The 24,411-nt window shown below is 28.9% G+C and overlaps 1 protein-coding gene across 1 annotated transcript in view; it reads right to left on the minus strand.

Moving 5' to 3' along the window:
- LOC107449790 (glutamate-gated chloride channel-like) overlaps positions 1-24,411 on the minus strand; it is a 429,932-nt gene that overhangs the window by 252,798 nt on the left and 152,723 nt on the right. Inside the window, exon 4 of the mRNA XM_043042909.2 lies at positions 4,448-4,500. The gene's annotated coding sequence lies outside the window, so the exon portion shown is untranslated. The remainder of the gene's footprint in view (positions 1-4,447; positions 4,501-24,411) is intronic.

Raw genomic sequence — 24,411 nt, forward strand, 5'->3', positions numbered from 1 at the left:
TGTTGTGAAAAGAATCTTATTTAGTTGTACAAAGTACTTCAGCCAAAATTTGGGAGCCACGTAAGAGAATTATATATATTAGATCAGAAACACATCATTAAAAGGCAGAATGCTTTGGTGTTTTCAAAACAAAGCAAACGTTGCCACCGGCGGAAAAGAAATACAGCCAAAATTTGGGAGCCACGTAAGAGAATTATATATAATAGATTTTATAGCTGCCGAACAATTATTTTAAATCAGTACTTAAATTCTATGAATAGTATTTATGTTCTTGTAATTTAAAAAGGCGTTTTGAAAGCCATTAAATACAAGTATCAGAATTTAAGAGTATGTTTTTAAGTGATAATTTAGTGAGTTTGAATAAATTAATTTTAAAGTTTTTACTCTAACAGCAGGACACGGGGATTATGCATTATCTTTAAGCAAAATTCCTGCTGCCGACATTATATTTCTAACACTTATGGTAATCCCTTAACTAGCGTATTCTTGGTTATACATTTATATTGGGTCTACTATTACAAAACTATTATAATTATAATTACTATTAACTTTAACTGAAGGCTATTATATAATTATACCAAATGGTCCAGAAGGTTATACATATCATCAATAATTGTATCCCCTTGTTCTTATCTATACCAAGCTTGATGCAATATCAAATATATCAATTTTTTTTAAAAAATGCTATAATTTAAAATGAAATAGTAGATTCAAGCCATCTATTCTGAATATACTATAAAACTATTATTAGTATAACTGTTGCTAACTTTTACTAACAGCTACTATAATTATATTAACTGGTCAGGAAAGTTATCGATATAATCAATAATTTTAACAGCTATACCAAGCTTGATACAATGTCAAATATTTCAAATTGTTTTTTTTAAAAAAAAGCTATCATTTAAAATGAAATAGTAGATTCAAACCATCTATACTGAATCTAATATATAAAACTATTATAATTATAACTACTGCTAACTTTAACTAACTGCTATTATAATTATATTGTCTGGTCTGGAAAGTTATCCATATAATCAATAATTTTGTCCCCTTCTACTTATACTGCTCAACCAAGCTTGATACAAAATCAAATATTTCAAACTTTTTTTTTAAAAAAAATATCATTTAAAATGAAATAGTAGATTTAAACCATCCATATTGACTCTACGATTATAAAACTATATAATAATTATAACTACTTCTAACTTTAAGTAATTGCTATTATAATTATATTAACTGGTCCGGAAAGTTATCCATGAAATCAATAATTTTATCCCCTTGTTCTTAGCTTTACCAAGCTTGATGCAATATCAAATATATCAGTTTTTTAAAAAAAATGCTATAATTTAAAATGAAATAGTAGATTTAGACATCTATATTGAATATACGATTATAAAACTATAATAATTATAACTTTAACTATCTGCTACTATAATTATATTAACTGGTCCGGAAAGTTATCCATATCTATACATAATAATAAACGCGGCTGTGTGTGTGTGTCTGTAATCAAAATATATCGCCCCAGAAGCCTCGCCCAGGCACGAAACTCAGCACATAATTGTGTTTTGACATAATGAAGAATTATTTTTTTTCTTTTTCAAAAATTTGGATTAATTTTTTAGTTATCAGTCATTTTGTAAGAAAATCTATGCTTTTTCGTCTTCAAAGAGCCATATTCAAAAAACTATTAAAAAATGCATATCTCTTATAAATGTATGCTAATGTGAACCTTACAATTGAAATATTAAATTTCGACAACTTGAACCAATAATATACGAAAGAATTAATAATTTAATTGTAAGGTTCGTATTAGTTTACATTTATCAAACTGGAGAAAAGTTTAACTTTTGTATTAAAAATGTGGCAACATATTCGATACGTAAATAGAACGCTTAGCTTTGATATATTTGACGCTGTTCATCTGGATATGAAGACAAAATTACAGAACAGGAACACTTTAATTGTCAACTAATCTTCAGATTTCCTGCTATATATAAAAAAAACTTTATTTGTGAAAACCTTTAGCGTGGCGGACAGCTGGCCGCCTTCAGCGGCTAGTAATGAATAATTTTAACAGCTATACCAAGCTTGATACAATGTCAAATATTTCAAATTGTTTTTTTTTTAAAAAAAGCTATCATTTAAAATGAAATAGTAGATTCAAACCATCTATACTGCATCTAATATATAAAACTATTATAATTATAGCTATTGCTAACTTTAACTAACTGCTATTATAATTATATTGTCTGGTCTGGAAAGTTATCCATATAATCAATAATTTTGTCCCCTTCTACTTATACTGCTCAACCAAGCTTGATACAAAATCAAATATTTCAAACTTTTTTTTTAAAAAAAATATCATTTAAAATGAAATAGTAGATTTAAACCATCCATATTGACTCTACGATTATAAAACTATATAATAATTATAACTACTTCTAACTTTAAGTAATTGCTATTATAATTATATTAACTGGTCCGGAAAGTTCTCCATATAATCAATCATTTTACCTCCTTGGCAGCTATACCAAATTTGAATCAATATTAAACATTTCAAAATTAAAAAAAAAGCATTTAAAATGAAATGAACGATTTAACCCATTAACATTGACCAAGACAATGTGACCTAGACATCATCAAAGCATGTCGACACGTTAGACATTGGTCAAGGCAGCAATAATTGCTTCTAAATAATTCACCCAGTATTGTTGACAGCTCTTTCCCTCACAATTCACATTCGAGTCTCTTTAATGGCTTCGACCAAACCAGTTTGCAATTTACTCTTATAACTAATTTATACTAATGGTATCAGGATTTCAGCGAAGTGGGTGTCACATTTAATAACGTAATAGGACTTTCTCTGCTTTATGTACTCTCTCGAATGGGGGAAGCTTCAACTAAACCCTCACCGAGTGAAACAATTATGCAATACGTTCCGAACCGGGAAAGAGATTAATTCCATTACAAAGCTCGAACCACTGGGCAATATTTTGTTTAAGTATAACGTAATGATATTTTGAACAAGTGATTGATAGCAATCTTGTTTATGTAATGAATTAATTGCTATTAGTGGAAATCATATAATTAGGAAAGAGTTTTGAGACAGTGGTTGACTTATAGAAAGAAATTTATTTGGCTTATTACCTAAAATTAATTTGATCTTTAAGATCCTTTTTTTTTGGGGTAAGAAGTTGGGTGGTATTTTCAAGATTTTACCTACTTTAAAGAGTTTGAAATAAACTTGAATATCTGCGTTTATAAATAACCAAATTTATTAACTCTGTGTTTATAACTATAAATTAATTTGATGACAAATGATCAAATGAACTCAAAACTCCTAAAAGGAAACAGCTTTCCAGTGTTAGACTCTCTTCTTAACCCCACGCAAACCTTTACTGTTACTCACATTAACGCAAACAAAACCCCTTTTCATTAGTAATTTTCTTCTTGTTTTTTCTATAATTATCAAAATATGGCCCCACAAGCAAAATCGCTTCCCACCGGCATTTAAAATTTAATGAAATTAATGGTAAGTACACTCTCAGAAATAAAACTCTCACTTTTGACGATTCAGCTACCCTTGAGCTGTATTTCGTTAATTTTGAGAGTTATTTTGTCACAAAATCGCGTGATTTGTAATGAAACGCGAACTCTCATATAAATAGCGAAAATGTCTCTTTAACTCGAAACCTCATCGAAGAATGACGAAACCAAAATGAAATCTGAACGATTGAAAATAAAGTGACGAAGTTGGTCGACCGGCAATATGGGGGTCAAAGCGTTGGCCTCGTACCCAGATTCTGGGTTCGCATCCCGCTTCGGGCGTAAGTGTAATTTATCTCTGCTCTATTTATCCTTCTTGAAGTGATGAAGTGACATTGTTCCACTTATATGGTGCCCTTGATAAAACAATTTCTAGAAAAGTTAGTACATTACGAGTTTATTTTATTTCTCATTTTATTTATGAATTTATTTATTTAAAAAAAATATAATAAAGAAATTTTTTTTTCATTTTGACAAATTTTGTTTCCTTAAAGATGAGGAAATAGTTATTTAGTAACTTTGACGAAATTTTCGCTTAGAATATATACAAGGAAACAGTTTCACCAAAAATTTGTGATATTTAAGTATCCATTTTTACAGGGTTTACGATTACTACGGCCTTATAAAGGGTTAAATGACAAAGTTATCATTAATTAAAATATTTAAGTTATTTTATATTCACTTAGCTTTTTTGAAAAAAAAATTTGAATCCGATTTTGTCTAAACCTATTTCCTAAATTTATAAAAACAAACAATTGAATTAATAAATATAAATATAATAAAGCTTAAAATTCCTATTTTTTCTACCAAAACTGAGGATCATAGCATTGAACCAATTTTAGTTATGCTTAATAACAAAAGTAATACAAGTTTACAAGTTTAAATAAATACTACTTACACTTTTTTAGAGGATCAGAATTACCATAATGGTTGATGGAGATGTTCTAAATCCTAAAAAATAAATTATTCCAATTTGAAAAAGCAATAATATTTACTCATGACAAGGTTATTACATTAAACTTAGGCCATTGTCTAACAAACGATTATAAATTATTCAATTTATTTTTTAGTATGCCGATTAAAACCCATAGGCGATTTTCAGGAAAGTTCCTAAAAGTTCTTTTTAACTTGACATGAATTAATTTTTTTTGACATTAATTCGACACATATTATTTAATGTTATTTTTTTAAATTTCCAGCAGTGGCAAGTCTGGTTGACAATCTAGCACTTTTCTAAATTTAACTTCTGACATGAAGTTTTTTAAATGCCCAGAGGAAAAATGCTCGAAATTTGTTTATTCAATAAAGTTAAAAACTCTTCACAAATATTATTATAGCATTTATATTAGTTTTACAAATATTATTACAGTATTATTATTATTATTTACAAATATTATTATTTTCTTTTTTTACAAACAAATTACGACCATTTGCTTACTATATGGTTCATGATACATAACTTTTTTAATGGGTAACAAAAATAAATTTGAGCTATACGAAATTTATATACAAAAATCTTTTCATAAAGCTTACATACGAAAATTATAAAACAGAAAATTTTAAAATACATTTTTCAAATAAATTAAAAGACAAGAATATAAATTTTGCCAGATTAAACTATGAAAACGTAGGGCACATCTGTTTTGAAAGACGTGGAGGAAAATTATTGTTGGTCACAGAAATTTATTGGGAAAATGGTGTATCTGATTTACGTCTGATAATAATAACCATTATTTTATAATACACTTATAAATAGTTCTTAATATTTTTATTTTCTTTATTTCTTAGCATTGTGTTTGTTAGTTTGCTTTATGTTTTATATTTGTCGCAGTTACAATTATTGATTACGATTATTGATCCCAATTACAATTATTAGTCAAGAATACTTATGCTTCTATGAGTGATTACTCGAAAAAGAAGTCATTGACACATTTCCCCTGTAATCGGTAAGTATGATATGAGAAATTGGAAGTCAATTTAGTAGGAAGTCAATTGGAAGTCCCAGTAGTGGATAGATGCTCCAAACGTACGTAGAGTACTTTCTTTGAGTACTCATCTTTGTGTACTCAAATTTTAGACTCAGATCAAAGTCCCAGCTCTTGGGTCTCAATATTAAGAAAAACAAAATTTTAATAGCAAGAAATATTCCGTCTGGGTTAAAATATGCTGGTTAATTTTGTCCGAACTATTTGGGGAAGACCTCCCATACAAATGTGGACATTCTATCAAATCCGAAAGAGTTTCAATTTTTAAAAGACGATAAATGTTGAAAAAGGGTGATATAAACTAACATCTTAGTGGTCTGAAAATGATGAAAAGTTGCATTGCCTTCCAACACACGGCTCCAGTTTAAATTTAGGTACTCCAGCTAGTTGAAAATCGGTCAAAATTCTGATTGTTGATAAATTGAATTCTTCGATAATATTAAATTCTGCTCATAGACGTGAGATAAAGATTTAAAACTTTTATTATTATCCATCACAAATCTTAAGTTAAAATTATGTCTTCCAAAAAGTATCCAAAATTCTGATTGACGATACATTTTATTACCAATGTACCGGTGGGGAAACGTGGGAAAGTTATCTGGCATAGAGCTCCAATTGAGATTCGGGGACTCTAGCTAGTCGGAAAGTGATAGGACGTTATACCGAACTTGTTATACCGAAAAATATAACAATAAACTTTGATTGTATCAGTCAGAAAATGGTTTGAAACTATCACTGTCATTTGATACCAGTAGGGATTTAGTAAGGGCCCTAGCTATTCGGAAATTAGAAACATTGTTTGCAAAATTTCAACCACAAAGACGCGAAAGAGAGTAAGGCCTCATTATTAAAAATATCAGAAATCGGAGAGTTTGAAACTTTATGGCATAATTAAAATTATAATACGTAAACGTTTGTTATCAAAACTAACGGCTTCAATTAATTCAAAAATTTCATTAAAAATTCTTCTCTGTGGTCTAATTGAAACTCACACTAGAATAGAGCAATTCCCCAGGCATTTTCCTTTTTAGGAACAATGGAATAGGAAATTTCTTTTAAAAATGCCAAATTGGTGTTTTTATCTTTTCGTTGAAATCCTCTAAACATAATCTAATGTTGTTTTAGTAAAAAATTATAAGGACAGAAATAAAAACGTTTGCATTAAGTGATTAAATATTTTCTTATTTTTTTGTACAGTTCTTTTCACAAATGGAAAAATAGAAAGATTAAAAAGGTAAACACGCAGACAACAAGCCACAGAAACAGTTCTTGGAAAGAACAAAAAAAGAACATTTTTTCCGTCGAAAACACATGCTATTTGCAGAGAGTTAATCATATATCTCAGCTTGTGATGATATTTTTTTGCCATTTTCTTTTTAAATTAGAAAAGAAAGAAAAACAACTGTTGGAAATAAAAATGAGAGAAGAATAATTTTTCTAAAACCGCTCGCAATTACACAAAAGAATAAAAAAAGTGTGGCTAAAAGAGAATTAGAAAATAATTTTTTTATGAATCGATTTTACTGATAAACCGAAACGTTAAAAGATTACTCGGAATTCATATTTTAATGATTTGCTTGAATGAATAAATTCGTATGAAATGTTTAGCGAATTAGTATTTAATATTACTTCTTTTATGTATTCTGTTGGGAAAAGTATATGATATTAAGCTACGAGTTGAAACAAATATTTATACATTTTGCGTTAAAATGTAATTTTAGACGATACAAATTACTACAAATTTTGAAATAAAAACGAAATTTCCAAAGATTTGGAAGTTTTAAAATTAATATAATTCGAAACTCTTTATATGCAAACATTGAATTTTGATTTCTGGTTTGGCATTCATATATTTTCACTGTTCACTATTTCCAAGAATTTTGTTATATTTTCCAGCATTTTAAAGTTTTGTAAATTTAAATTGAAATTAATTTCCTTTCAAATTAAGGAGAAAAAAATCTTTTTTTATGAAAATTAAGGTTAAATTGAGTTTTTGATTTCCTCGAAATATACTTTGAAATCTTGATTTTTGTTTTGTTTTGTACCTGTACTTTTTTACTCGTTATTTTTTGAAATCAAAACTTTTTAATTTTTGCTTGTTAATTTTGCTTAAAGTACTTGTACTTTTACTCGTTACTTTCTGAAAGTAACGTTCCATGTGTGCTATCCTCTATATTTTGAGGATCTGAAATCCGAATGAGTAGATCCTTAACATTCGGATGAGTGGATCCTTAAAATATCGTCTGCACTAATTATTTAACATATTTGAAGTCACCCTCTTGAACCATTAAGATTGAGTTTTAAAACCTAAAAATTCGATCTTTCAAAAACTATTCAGGGTGGTTGGCTTTTTATTTTGCGCTCTGTGCTTAGAGAGATGCCGAAAATGTCACTTTAAGCCGATAATACTCTTCTCTTTGATAAAGTGCCTCATCATGTGCTTTTGAAGTGGAACTTTAATTTCAAAACTTTATTTTATGTTTGCTATTAACTATTGTCGTAACCTGCATTCAAATAAGCCCAGGAACAGCTGAATAATTATGATTTAATGATTTGGTTGCAAATATGACCACTAAGTAGCCATTTAAATTAAATATTCTAAATTAGTTGGAGTATGATAAAATGAGCCCAAGTATGTAACTTGAACCTATATAATATCATGAGCCTGCACTTAAATAGGGATGCTTTGATTATTACTACTGATAATGTGTTATTGATTATGTGATAGTTTAACTAGTGGTATGTATCATTTTTACGATGATGATTCTTTTAATTTTATTAAAAAATAAGCTTTCTGCTTTCAACCCTTTGATGCAGAAATAGTATACAACATATTTTTCATATTTGTTTCTTTATTTTGTATTAATTTAGGTAAAAATAAATAAAAAATGCTTTTTTTTAAGTTTTAATAATATATGGTGATGAAATGCAGCATGAAACACGAGTATCTTTTTTTTTGCGCTAAAGGTAAAATCTTTAAAACACAGCACACTTCCAAATAATATATATTTTTTAAATTTGCACTTATTTGCTGTTTTAAGAGAAACAGTCATCAAACTTATTTGCTGTTTTAAGAGTAATGCATCACTGAAGTTTCTTAAATTTACAAAAACTATTGTCGATAAACTTTTAAATATGAATGAAAAAATTTAAAGATATTTTTTTCTAGATTTTATGTTTTAATACAAATATAATTCCGATTATCAAACATATTTTTTATTAGTAACTATTAGACTGCTTTTTTATAATTAAAAATACCAAAATACATCCTTATTGCAATTAGAGTGCCAGAAAAAAATATATAAAAGGGACACCGGTGTCCCTTTTATAATTTGTCACCGGTGTCCTACCTGCGTCAAAGGATAAATTACAGTGTCAGAAAGCTTAGTGGGATTCTTTGCTTCGAATAAATAGGGATACACTAGGTTTTTTTCTATACATTATTTTAGTGTAGAAATTCTGTAATTCCTTTTATTTATTTTTTTAAACCCAAATATGACGATCGATTAGTAAAACTAATAGTTCGAGGTAAATAAATTCATAAGTTTTCAATAAATCCCGAGTTTTCTAGCAGAATTACAAATTTACGCTCCTCTTTGAATTTCAGTACACACTGTAGCTAAAATAACTCTTGATATATAATTGACTTTTGAGGATCATAAATAGATTAATCTTATTACTAACGTCATCTAAAATTGCACTTCTTAAAATATAAAGAAAACTTCATAATTCTAACACAAGATTATGATTATAGTTTATTTTCCCTAAAAAAGTAGTCCAGTTTTTAAATTGGACGAAGCAAAGGGATCAGAAGTCCAACAGGTGGTCCATTTGTTAGAAGAGGACTTGGACATTTGCCAAAAGTCGATCTCCCATCCCAAGTGATGTTCCACTTGTTGCACATCTAAACATCATCCCTTAATGGGAATCAAATGAGGGTGTGTTTCAGGAGGAGAGGGAAGGAGTTTTGGAAAACGGTTTTCTGTGATCAAGAAGATGAAGATGTATCGATTTTATAAAGGAAATAAAAACAAAGTTATTATCTCATTGAAGTGTAATTACATTACAAATTCTGGGAAATTTACGTGCTTCATTTTCTTTATGAGCCATTTCCTAAGAAAGATTGGAATTTGATTTAAAAATAGCAGCAATAGGGTTCTTAAAGAAGGGGAGAGGCAGACTGCATAGTTTTTTAAAGGAAGTTAATATTTTTTTACTAACTTATGTTTCAGTTTTAGTAGCAGTATTAACTAGTTTTAGGCTGCATTTTTTTTTTTTAGATTTATCACTTATTCTATAAATTTCATGTGACTATAACCAACAGTTTTTAAACCCTACCGATGTTCTATTAATGTCCACATTTTTTTTAATGTTTTAATACTGTCTTTTACATTAATGTATTTTATTTTATTTTATATCCGTCGTTGAACAGCAGACATAACATTTTGGGTTTACGACTACTAATATTTAACTCCGTAGCCTTGTAATTTTGAACTCAAACCAGAAGACAAGGGAACTTTTGAATTAAGTATTGGGAGCAAATTGCCTTCGTGGAGGACTTTTTGACGCAACTAACTCGCAATTGCGTTACATGGAGAGGAATACCACGAGAACCTCCCACGGCTAGCCTGACGGCAAGGGGACTCTAACCCATGATTCATCTACCCATACTCATCTCTTTTCACATGAACTAGAGTTCCGCACTCTCAAATAGAGCACTATGGCTGGGGGCAATATAAATTTCAATCGTTTCCAGACCACTATGAACAGAACTGATCGCACGTTGTACTAAAAAAGAATTAAAGTCTTAAACACTTTCCAACTAGCTAGAGGGTTTAAAGTTTAACAGGAGTTGAACTGTACCGCGTGCACAATTCATCTTTCAACTGTTTCCTGATTCTTAACACTAGAGAGACTGGAACTAAGTATATAACTATATTTCCCAAAAAGCAGTCCAAATAACTGCATTGTGAAAGAATAACTAATGTGTAAAGAAATTTGTTTAATTATTTTTTAGTATTTTTCATATTATTTACAGTTATATAACAAGTTATTAGTAAATATTAACAATAAAAAAATTGACTTCACTTGGAAAAAAAATGTATGCATTATTATTTGCACATTTTTTGAAAATTAAAAAGCAGTTAAAAAGCAGTCAAAATGACTTCCTTGGGCAATCTAGTGTTAAAAACAATCGAAACTTTGTTTACTTTCCGGAAATTTTAAGTACTCAAATCTCAAATGGAGCTTTAGGACTGATGGTAAACGGAATATAATTGTGTCCTAAAGTGAATAAACATAGTGCACAGGGTCTGTCTTTTGGCTGGAAATAGTACATCTATAGTTTGTTGCCAATTGAAACTTCGTCCGCTTTCTGATGATATAAAAACACAGTTCTTCACTGATATGTTCCTGGTAAGTTTTCCCTCCATACTTTTAGCTTGATTTCTTTTCAATTTTTATTGCTTGAAACCGATAGATAAATCGATTTCATAAATAGTTTTAGTTTGAATAGAAAATAGTGTATTGAGCGCATTCAAAGTTTTATGATAAAAAGGAAAATTTAATCATGTTTTTAAAATATTCCTCACATTTACTTAATTTTAGCTAAATAAAATAATTCAGGATTTTTTAAAAATATGACAAAGATGCCAAACAAAAAAAAAAACGTAGTTCAAAATGTTATATATTTCAACCAAATTAGAAAATTGTACATACTGATTTTCCAGCCGTATATTCTTCAAAAAGCCGTATATCCTTTATGGAACTATACAGCGCCATTTTGTTTTCAATTTGGAAAATGAATTTTTTGCTGCTCAGTAGTTAAAAATAAAGAAGCATTTCTAGATAATCCTATTTTATTCCAACGTATGGCACAGAAGCGCTTCCAAAATTATGTTTATTTCTTTCATTTTTAAACATGAAGACAAAATTGAAGTACAATACTTTACAAATGAATTTATTACAACTTGAGATCATAAAAATAATAATTGACGGGAATAATATTTCAATTCCATTCCATTTTTTCTGGAAATAAATTTTATATAATGGGATGTGATTTATAAAATATGCATAAAAATCTGAATTATTAAACAAAATACAGCATTTGAGAAGTATTTCATAAATAGACAGTATTATTTCGTACTCCATTCATTAATCTTTAAAATTTTATTTTCTAATGCAAGAAATATAGCTGAATAAATAAGGAAATCAATTATTCAAACATAAATAAAAGTAAGCATTTATTATAAATGCATAAATGTATTTTATTTCATAGATTTTTTTAACATGCTATATAAAATTGAAATACATAAAATATTTCTGAACAAAATACAGAAGAAAGAATAAATTAAAAATGCAATTTCATTGGACTTCATTACTTTATAAAACTTCTTATGCAACCAAAAATAATATTGAATAATTTTGAGCAATCACTATCGAAAACTAAAGTAAGAAAAGTGCAATTGAGAAATTAGCATTAACTAAAACAAGTGGTAAGAACAACGTTTTTTGTTGTTAATTATAACTACTTCTCTTTAAAAAATAGTGACTATAAACTGCTTTCTAAATGTAGTCACTACTTTTAATAGATAAACTTTGTTGTAGAACTTAATCTACACCCATTTTCAAGTGGATAAAAAGTTGGAAGTAATAAGCGGAATTATTAAGAAATATTTATTTAATCCAGTTTGTATTAAATACCATTCTTTACGAATTTTTCCTTTTAACCTTTCATTAGTTTTCTTTATGTCTTTTTCGAAAGTTAACAATTAATTTAGAAAATGCTAGGAATCTGCGATTTGTTGAGTGTTTACTGCTCTTACATTTCTCTTAGAAGTACTGAGAAAATATGTTTCCTTCCATTGAATTCTTTTATATATTCTTATAGTGTTCCATAAGTATATATTCGCATTTGAAGGTGTAGAGGTGACCAATACTTGCCAAAATACAGAGCTAGCTATAATTATTTTTTCATTATTTTATTTTTATTATTTCTTATCATTGAATCACTGGATGGCAACAATTCAGTTTTTCTTCTCTGATTTGAAGTACGAAAATAAATATATAGTTTTTTTTTCAATGTGCTTTTAGTACGTCAAATTTATCTATTTATAAGTAAATACAAGAGAAGGTAAGCTATTTAATATTTACCCTTCTTTGGTGACAACCGGACCATAAAACTAATCAAACAAAGATGACAGGCAACGATGCAAATAATAAAAGCAATACTTCTACACCGAGCATTGCCAGGGTTAACATTAAGCCTCTACCGTTTTGGAAACCGATTTCACGGATTCTGTAGTTTGAACCATTATTCCAAAAAACTTCAATAAATGTTGATGAAACAAAAAAAGATTATGTCATAAGCACCATCGAAACCACAAGAGTCGGATATATTGATGAATCCACCACAATACGGCAAATACACAGCAATCAAAGACAGGCTGATTGCTTTGTTCACAGACACGGAAACTCAAAAGACTTAAAAGCTGTTAACCGAAGCCGATTTGGATGATTAAAAAACCTTCTCAGTTATAATGTAAAATAAAAAATTTGGCGAGCAATAAAGTAACTGAACCGTTTCATGAAACATTTTGGTGCCAAAGATTGCCCTTAGAAATGAGAAGCACTCTATCAATCAGTAACGATGATCGCAAATTAAAACATCCCTATCCTCTATTGGTATACCTTGTTATCGTGTTGATACACCAATATTAAATGCAGCACAAAACTAGTACTAAGATATTCTTAAACATTTTACTTACCTATTACAACCAACATTTGTCAATAGTAAAATTAAGAGTCACAACATTGTACATTTTATAGAAACCAAAGGAGTTCCTGTTACCGCATGAGCTAGAAAACTCTCATCAGAAAAATTAAAAGCAGCAAACTTCATGTTGTAACAAAGTCTTTGTAGACCTTGTAGACCACGTGAAGATTATAGAACCCTTAACACTATCACTATTCCAGATCGTTACCCTTTACCATTTATCACTGACTGGGGTTCACGGGAAGAAAGTATTTTTTTCGATATACTTAGTTGGAGCTTATTAACAAATTCCAGTGCAAGAGGCCGACATTCCAAAAACAGCAATTATTACCCCATTCGGGTTGCTTCAATTTCCTTTCATGACTTTTGGTTTACGTGAAGCCGGTCAAACCTTTCAACGATTCATGAATATGGTCTTATCAGAGTTAGATTTTGTATTCTGCTATTTAGACCACTTATTGATTGCCTCCCCTAATGGCAAAATGAAACCGCGAACACTTAAACATGGTTTTCAAAAGATTAAACGATTACGACTTATGCATCAATACCACAAAATATGTTTTCGGTACATCGAAAATAAATATTTGGGATACGAAAATTCAACTGAAGAAATTAAATCTCTTTCGGTGAAAGTTGGAGCAATACAGTGTACCTGAGCCTACATCAACCAAATAGTATGTCCATTAAGTTTCGTTTCACGTTCTTTAACTGATGCGCAGAGAAAATATAGAGCGTATGATCGTGAACTTTTGTCTATCTACCCTGTAATAAAGCATTTTAGATACACTTTAGAAGGAAGAACTTTCTTCATTTATACGAACCACAAACCTATCACTTTTGCTCTTCAGTAAAATTTAGAGAAAGCCTCCCCTAGACAACAAAGACAACTGAATTATATTGCTCTATTTTTGACAAATATTGAATAGGTTTCAGGAGAGGCAGATGTTGTAGCAGACGCTCTTTCTAGAATAAGCATAATTTCTAATGCCATCACGGATTGATTATACAACCATAGCAGAATTTCAAATTGATGAAAATTTTACCACGTGGAGAAGTAATCCAAGCCTAAATATGGTTAAAATTCCCATTCTAGGAAACCGGTAAATATATTTATTCTTATGTGTCAACCAGCAGTAACCGCCAATACATTCCTTCAAAATTCCATCGACAAATATTTTCATCTATCCATAACCTATCCCACCCAGGGATTAGAAGCAATAGGAAACTCATCACGAAAAGATTCATACGGCCGAATATCAATAAAGACTGCAATCTATGGTCGCGATCATGTTTATCATGTCAACAATCTAAAGTACACAAACATACACAGTCAGCACTAGAAGAATTCGCAATTCCTCAACATAGATTCAAGCACTTAAACATCGATATAGTTGACCTGTTATCCATTTGAAAAGGATTTAGATATTTTTAGCTATCATTGATAGCTATACACGATTATTTGAAGTTGTTTCATTAGAAGATCAATCTGCAGAATCAAGCACCAAAGCTTTGATTTCCAACTGGTTTTCACGTTTTGGGATTCTAACTCGCATAACTTCCGACCAAGGTCGACAATTCGAAAACCAGCTACTTCGCACCTTGGGAAAACATTAAGGATTTCTTACTAACACTAACAACAGCCTATCACCCACAAGCAAATGGATGTATCGAAAGTCAACACAGAACTTTGAAAGCAAGCCTCAAATGCCATCTACTAGAATCAAGATCAAGGCTGGAAGCACTGCCTCTCGTTCTTCTGGGAATAAGAGCCATCGTCAAGGAAAACTTGGGTTGCTCATCTGCAGAGCTACTATATGGAACTGCCTTATCATTACCAGGGGAGGTCTTTTGAATAATTCCTGATATGTCTCAGTCTGAATTTTCTCGAAGCTTACAGAGAATTATAAGGAAGATGAAACCTATTTCTACTACAACCCACGAAAAAGAACAGTTTTCGTTTCAAACAACTATTAAATTGTTCACACTATTCTTTTACAACAACAACATCAATTCTTCACTACATCCTGTCTATCTTGAATCATACTCCATAAAATCTGGAAAAGATAAATACTTCGATATTGAAATTCAGGGGAAAATCAAAAGAGTTTTGATAGATAGGTTAAAACCATGCTTTCAACTTTAAGATAGTGATATCCCCAATTAAAATCCAATAACCGACAAGAGAGAACTAAGCAAAAGATTCGTCAGTGAAAGAGAGTTCAGAGGAATACAGAACTACCAGATCTAGCAGATGAGTTAAATTTTCTTGCCATCTAAAAGATTGCGAGTCATAATCGTTACCACTAGGAGGGAGAGTGTGTAGCTGTAATTAATATTTGCCAAAATACAGCGTTATCTATAATTATTTTTTTAATTACTTTATTTTTAATTTTTTATTATCGAAACACTGCATGGCAACTTCGTAAGTTTTTCTTCTTTGATGTGAAGTACGAAAATATGTATATAGCTCTTTTTCCCTGTGTTTTTAGTACGCCAATTTTTGTCTATAAGTAAATAAAAGAGAAGGTAAGCTATTTTATCCATACCCTTTAGAAGGTATGACCAATGTGATGAATTAGCTATTATTTTTAACGGTGCCACTGGTTGCGGTCAGAAAGCGTGTGGGTGACCACCTAGATCAGTTTGCGTATGGACCGAGGGTGTACGGTATCGGTCTTCGTTATACTGCTCTACCGTGAAGTGATCGACATCGCGCACAAGTCGTCCGGCTACCAAAGCAGGGGATCCATCCCCTCTGCAGAGGATCAAAATTGCGATGGCATGTCTTCTGATCATCCTCAGGGATGTTTTTCAAACCGTCGCCAATAGTCCACTGTGCATCTCTAGTGTGATGTAAATAAAGTACCCTAACCTTACCACTCCCATTTTAATCCCTTAAGTTTATATCTATATGTAAGCTATAAGTTAATTTGTTCATCTTGATATCTTCCAATTTTCTGCTTCGAATGCTTCCAGAATTTTCGTGATGTAAACAAACGGAAATACCTGTTACAAAGAAATACTCTAGTTAATTCTTTAGCGAAATTTCTTATTATTTAGCCATAAATGGAATGTTTCCTTATCTTCAAGAAACAGTTGAAGAGAGATAGTTATAAGAATAGATTACAACTATGATTGCTAGTAATTTTCGAATGAAACTATAACGGATCCATGTATACTGATGAAACCTAATAATGATTTTTTAATATCCTGCTCATAATTTTCCAAAGTACTTTCAAAGATGATTCAGTTTTATAAAAAGTTTTGGATTTTTTTCTAAAAAATTCTAAAATTTTAGTTTAAGGATTCAAAAATGTCCATAACTGTACTACCGTACCATACCATAACGATACCATAACTTAAAGTGCAATTACGAAACTAATATTAACTAATACCGAGAACTATTATGCTATTTTTAGTAAGAACAATAAATCATAAGTTAAATAAATAAGCAAGATCTAAAAATAAAACGTGAAAAAAGTGGTGAAAAAGTGTCTGTTGCACATTCAAACTTCTTGTCTTCTGAAATTACAAAATACAGACTGAAAAGTATTATCCAGATATTTTTGCCGCATTTCATTAATCAAACACCTAATTATATAAAAGTTTTATTCATTAACTACCTTATCAATTCATTAACTACCTAAAAATTTAGTTTTACGGATCCAAAAGTATCACGTTAATTACCATAACTTAAAGCGCAATTAAGAAACTAACATTAACTAATGCCGGGAGCTATTATCTTGTTTTTAGCAAGAGCAATAAATGATAAGTGAGGTAAATAAGGAGAATCTGAGAAAAAAAAAAACATAAAAAAACAGGGGTGAAAAAATGTCTGTAACATATTCAAACTTCGTGGCTTTTGAAATTAACCATTCGCCACTGTCATAAATAAAAAAGATTTAAAAAATTCTTAATTATAAGTGGAGTAAAAGGAAGGACTTATCAGGTTGCAAGGAACAATGACAAGAAAATTGATGAATTTTTCAGAGGAAATTATTTTTTATATTAGCTTTTTGGTTCTTTATTTTTATTTTCTAAGAATATTATATTTTACGAAAGTTGATAGTCTTATCTTTTTCTTTAAGAGAAAGGTTAGCTTCATTCCAGTATGTGCTGTGAATAAATTACGCTGGAGATTCAAAAATAAAAATAGTTTTTTTTCTCTACATTCGAACAGAACATTATTTTATCAATGTTTTACGCCTAAACATTGTCATTGTCACGTTAACTCTAACTTAGTAATTAATAATTTTTTTTCGTAATTGTTCCGTTGAAAATTCTCAGCGAAGATAAATTTATTATTATTATTAGGTATTTTAACATAAAGACTCATTGTATATTTATTTATATAATCTATGATCGTATAATCTAAGATTCAAATATACTGTTAGAATATTCATTCTAAAATTACAGTAAAATAACAGTAATAGCCAGTGGCAGTCTGTTTATTCACATAACAGTAAATTTTAAGGTAAAGAATATTTTTCACTTTTGCGGTTTTAAAACCGCTTACAACTAGTTTGGTTCTTAATAACAATGAATACAAATTTCTTTGGTTTTTTAACCTTTTACATTTAGCTTGATTTCAAAATCGTAAGAAGAAAATTTAAATGGGCTTTTTGTTTGGTAGGTTGTGTTTGAGTTGTGTTTTATCAAATTAATCGTGAAACCTGGTTGAATAAGTTTATCTAGTTATTTCCCCTACTATAAAAGCTGAGAAAAAAATGTTCTGTTTTTTTTGTTGAAAATATTGACGTTTAAAAAAAAGGAAAAATAATGATGAATGATGAGAAATTGCGAGCGTTGGAGCATGCGGGGAGCTTCCTAGTTAGAGAAGAAATCGTCAGAAGCATCCTGAAACAATTCAATTAAGTAAAATTATAATTAATTACTTATAAATTAGATCGTGCAATTGGCATTACTCAAAAGTTTAGTATTGTGAAATTCTTCAGTTTATGAATCTTACAAATATTTCGTTCAGCTATGGTCCCGCAGTGGACTAATCGGAAAGACACGGTTCCCAGTAGAACACCGAAGATAAGCATCAATGGCTGCTGTCAGTAAGCGGGTGGGTGACCACTTTGATAAGCCTGCGTAAGGACCGAGGGTGCACGATTTCTCACCTCGTTAAACTGTTCTACCGTAAAGTGCTCGACTTCACGGGCAGGTCGTCAAGCTACTATAGCAGGGGAGCCATCCACTCTGCAGAGGATCAGAATTGCGATGGAATGTCTTCGGATCGTCCTTAGGGATGTTTCTCCGACCTTCGTCAATAGCCCATTGTGCAGCTCTAGTGCGACGTTAATAAAGTGCCTACCTATCTTTCAGTTATGTGATCAGCCGCACGTATAATTTGTGGAACCAATTTTTTTGCATCCATTTTCTTTCCTTATTTACGAGTTAAAAATGATGAAAGATGTTTTAGCAGACATAAGGTCATACACTTCTAAAGAAGATTAGAGTGTCTGATGGTTTTTATTTTCTATGAAATTTTTCTTATATGCTTTGAAGCATTCATATAATGTACTATTACACATTTTCTAGATTTAAATTAATGCATTATCAATCTTTTTAAATCAAAATGTTTGCAAAAATGTGAGGATATCAAACACAGTTGCTACTAGTCGTCATATGATCTGAAAAATGTCATTGTACAAAAAGTATCTTAAATACCTCTGAAAATACCAAAAAATTGTTTAATCATATAATAAATCATCCATTGTTCGTCCATGGAAGGAAGCTTTTGGCTCTGCATTGTAACAAAGTTCTTCTAAAAGTCTTCTTCCACTTAAAACATTTGTCTTGCACTTGAAACTCAAGTCACTAGTCACAACATTGCTTCAAGTCTAATCGGTTAATTTTATTACACATCAATTTCTAAGAATTAATGAATCTTTTCATTATACGCATATTTTTGTTAAAAATATATTCTCATCTAGAAAGGATAATTTTTAAAAAATTTGTCTTGTTAAATATGCCAGTGAAACACAAGCAATATAATTTACTTTGATATCATTTTTTATTATCTATAACAGTTATATTTTTACAATTCTTTGTGTTTAAACGGAAAGCATTGTATCGGTAAAAACTATAGAACCTCAAAATATCGTCTTCCACTATATTTATCATATTCCCTAACTCAAATCACTATTTACAATTTCACAACGTTGCTTCAATATTAATTGATGAATTTTATTATGTTTCAATTTTTTTAGAATTCTCAAACAGTACTTTATATTTGCTATCTATTTACAAACTCGTTANGGATATCAAACACAGTTGCAGCTAGTCGTCATATGATCTGAAAATTGTCATTGTACAAAAAGTATCTTAAATACCTCTGAAAATACCAAAAAATTGTTTTGTCGTATAATAAATTATCCATTGTTCGTCAACTTTTGGCTCTACATTGTAACAAAGTTCTTCTAAAAATCTTCTTCCACTTAAAACATTTGTCTTGCACTTGAATCTCAAGTCACTAGTCACAACATTGCTTCAAGTCTAATTGGTTAATTTTATTACATATCAATTTCTAAGAATTAATGAATCTTTTCATTATACGCATATTTTTGTTATAAATATATTCTCATCTAGAAAGGATAATTTTTAAAAAATTTGTCTTGTTAAATATGCCAGTGACACACAAGCAATATAATTTACTTTCATATCATTTTTTATTATCTATAACAGTTATATTTTTATAATTCTTTGTGTTTAAACGGAAAGCATTGTATCGGTAAAAACTATAGAACCTCAAAATATCGTCTTCCACTATATTTATCATATTCCCTAACTCAAATCACTATTTACAATTTCACAACGTTGCTTCAATATTAATTGATGAATTTTATTATGTTTCAATTTTTTTAGAATTCTCAAACAGTACTTTATATTTGCTATCTATTTACAAACTCGTTACTAGGAAAGATAAAATTTGTAAGAAAAGGTTTCAAAATTAATTATTCAAATGCAATCAATATGAATTACATAAGACATTTCCAAGCGCTATGGAGAGGTCGTGAGGAACTAATGTCAATAACAAGTGCCTGTCTCTCCATAGCGCATGGAAATGCATTTTGCAGTGATTTGCCCCTCTCGGCCACAATGGTTTTTCTTCTGTTTTTTCACTCGTCTACTTTTCTAGTTTTGTTTCTCACCTTTAGTTATCATTTTTCGTAGACAACTTTACTATATGTATTTCAAACTATTTTTACTTCTCATTCACGTCTGGCAAGTTTTGAAAATGGGCACCTATTTTTGCGCTTTAAACACATAATATTTTTGAAGCAAATGTAGCTTTTAATAACTTAATTAACAATATCTTTAAGTTTGAATGGCAACATCTCTTGATTTATTGTTCTCTTATGTTATTTATATTTATAACATAATAACACTATTCTCTGATTAAGTAAAACTATAATTCTCAAGTGTATTTTCATTATGATTTGTATTAACTATGCTTGTGGTTTCACCACTTCTTTCCTCATTTTCTGTTTCTTAGTTTTATATTTATGAATTGTACATATATAATAAATATCATACCACGGGCAAATATTATGTAGCTGAGAGACAACTTTCATAAGGCCCTTAGTCCGAAAAGATTGTGTACCCATAGTCTAGACGATTGATTATTAATTTTTTTCGAATTATGATTTAACACTACACATTCCAATTTAATCCATATTAGGAAAATAGTATCATACACTTCCGACGATTTTCCCAAAGTTACGAATGTTATTTTATATTTTACCTTATTTTTGGTTTAATATGTAATATCAATAGTAATAATAATTTGTAAAAAATGCTGAAAAAAAATTTTTTATGACAAAAAATATTATATTGATCATATGTCAAACATGTTATGTTTGTGCAAATAAAACAAATTTTTAGTTTACAACAAATATCAAATTACAATCAGTTTTTAATTAAGTCAATAGTCCACTGTTTTCAAAGGTATAACTTTGAAATTACGTTTTATTTATGTATAATATTATTTATTTATTATTTTTTATTTATTTACTATTTATTTATTATTTTTTTTATTTATTTATTTATTATTTATTTACTTATTATTTATTTATTTATTTATTTATTATTTATTTATTTATTTATTACTTATATAAATTGAATGCATAATTTAGCTCTGCTTAGTAACAATAACTGTACAAAATAAAGAGCTAAAAAAATTCTTTTCCACTGAGAATATTTGTTTAATTCATACAACATACTTGATACTATGCTCAATAATACCGCAATGCCTGAACTCTAATTAGTAAATTTCTATGCGTTTCGAATGTATACAATTATAGAATAATATTTACGAAAAAAATTTAATCAATACAATATATATTTAATACAAATATTCCTTTTCTATTTACAGACTTATTATCGGAAAGGATTAAATATGCAAAGTTTGTTTTCTAAATTAAGTAATTAAAACATAACTAATGTTAATGCATATATATATATATTTTTATTTTTGTTACCTATACCAAAAATTTGCCAAATAAGTCAAATTTGGTCTAAATTTAATTTAGATTCTCTATAACTAAATTTAATTCAGATTTTGGAGGTTTATATTTTTTTAATTTAGATTTTTATTTTTAAAGTAATTTAATTTGTTTCGTTAATATTTCAATTAACAAATCATTGTGGTGAAGAAAAAATATTCCGGAACATGTTTTTTAAACCAATTTACATCCAATAATTTATTATTTTAATTTTTAAATTATTGTAAAAAAAAAGGATTTTTTCAAAGAGAAAAATATTGAAACATAATAAACAGATTTTATAAAAAAATTAAGATTACGTCAAAATATATATTAAATTTCAACATACAACACATTTTTGAGAAAAAAAGTATTATTTTTAATCTTTATTAACTGAAAAATAAAGTAGAATTATAAACTTCTTTTTTTAATTAAGTGGATTCATGCTGAAACTACCGCTAATAATTAGTCTGAAAATATTGGCAAGTTTTTTCTGTTTCGATGTCGAAATGTTGGCAAGTTTCGATTTATTTCTGCTTATTTCATGTTTTTTTTCGTTTCCAACTACATTTTTCCTCAGAATTTTAGAAAATGCTATTATGATATCATTAAACCTGGTATTTTTTAAAGAAAATGGCATTTTGAACTTTTACTTTTTGATAAAAAGATATTTTGTAAAAAAAGTTAACAACAAAAGTTTACAATTATTTAGCAGAATAGGTATTCTTTATACCAATTAACCTTATATTATTTAAGAAAACGGAATTTTATTTAAACGAGCTAACATCATATTATTTAAGAAAATCCTATTTTTTTTAGGAATTAGTAGAGTATTATTTAAGAACAGAATGGCAATATATTGTTTAATATCTTCAAGAGCAAATTTCTGGGAAAAAAGAAATATTGATTTATAGTATAAATTCTAAAAACAAAAATAATATAAAATACCTGTATTAGATCTATCTTAAATCATAAATTTGGTATCGAAGTTAAAGTGTTAAAACTCCTCGTACAGGCAAAATGTATAACCCACTTTCAGAACATTTACTTTTTTTCTCTTTATCAAAAGACTAGTAAAGACGAAGTATGAGAGAAAGCGTTTTTCTTTAAACGAAGTAGAATCGTGTTAAAAATACCGTTAATAATAAGTCTGAAAATATTGACAACTTATTTCATCACAACTAAAACAGCAATCTCAAATCTCAGTTATCTCTTTCGCACTAAATTGTGCATTCATGGAAAGAAAATGAAAAAAGAACAGAATTCCTAAAAAAACAAAAATTTAAAAAAAAAATCGTCTGCCACTTAAAAAGAGGAATTTTCTGAAACTAATTCGAATTTTCTTCGGCTCAAAGCACATCCATCACTGGCCTGTGAAAAATGCCTCCTAGACGAGGAAAAATATTCCAATAAAAATAATTCGTTCAAATTGCCCGTGGTGCTAGGATGAGGATAAAAAAAAATAATAAATATCGGGAAAAAATTAAATTTTCGTAAGCGGTATTTCCAAGCATTAATTGCTTTTTTTTTTATCTCTTACACAAAAAAGAAAACGATTCTAGGATAAAAATTAAGCTTGAAATGTTTGATTTTTCTTGTCGTTTATATTAGAATTGTTTGATAAGATTTATAGTCACGAGTTATTACATATATTGATTGGTTTCTTTGAGATAGCTTGGTTTTTGGTTAAAATAAATAAAAGGAAACTGTTTATGAAAACTAGTAAAGATTTTAAGAAAAAGAGTAAGTTTTTTAACTAAATTAAAAAAATCATTAATTATGATTTATTTAATTTACTAAAATACGTTGACTGATCTAAATAAATTAGCAAGCAACTTAACTTATGATTATACAGTGAATACGAACAAACCATTGAAAGAAAAATAAGCTAATAATAACTTCAAAGATAATTTATCTTTTTAATTATTTGAAATTGAACAACTTGTATGAACTGCAACATTTTTAGAAACTTTGGAGTGTGCTAAGCTACATATGTTGTTCGAATTTTGTACAGCATTTATATGCTGCTAAGTTAAACCCAATTATCGTATTTCATAAAAATATAATTATAAGATTAGGTCAAGCAATGCAATAAAAGTTGCCACAAATTTGAACCATATAAATAGTACAACATGCAACAAGGAGCAGAAAATATGGTTCATCCTTTGAATTAATTTTTATTAGAGTGTATTTCATAAGTTAAAATTATGTAATCGGAACATGGAGAAAAAGATTTTGGCAAATCAAACTTGTATGATAAAAACATTTCTGAGGAAATTTAACATACCAGAATTCTAAGCATTAAATCAAAATGTATGATATTTTAATCATTCATATAGTAATTTTACCGTTCCCTGTTGTTATGGTTTACGAGTTCTGCTTTTCAGAATTATAGTTCTTAGTATAATACATTTGGTAGCAAATACAAATCTAAAAAATAAATGTAACCAAATAAATGGTTTTTATATCATGCTCTAAAGCATCACGATAAAAAAAAATACCAAAATGATCTTCAGAACTATCAATCATTTTACGATTTTCCTGATAATTTTAACCTTTTAATGTCTTTGCCTCTCACCAGAATGGTATCCTTCTGCATCCTGGGTAATTG

Source organism: Parasteatoda tepidariorum, chromosome 9 (assembly GCF_043381705.1).
Source record: "Parasteatoda tepidariorum isolate YZ-2023 chromosome 9, CAS_Ptep_4.0, whole genome shotgun sequence".
Lineage (NCBI taxonomy): Eukaryota > Metazoa > Arthropoda > Arachnida > Araneae > Theridiidae > Parasteatoda > Parasteatoda tepidariorum.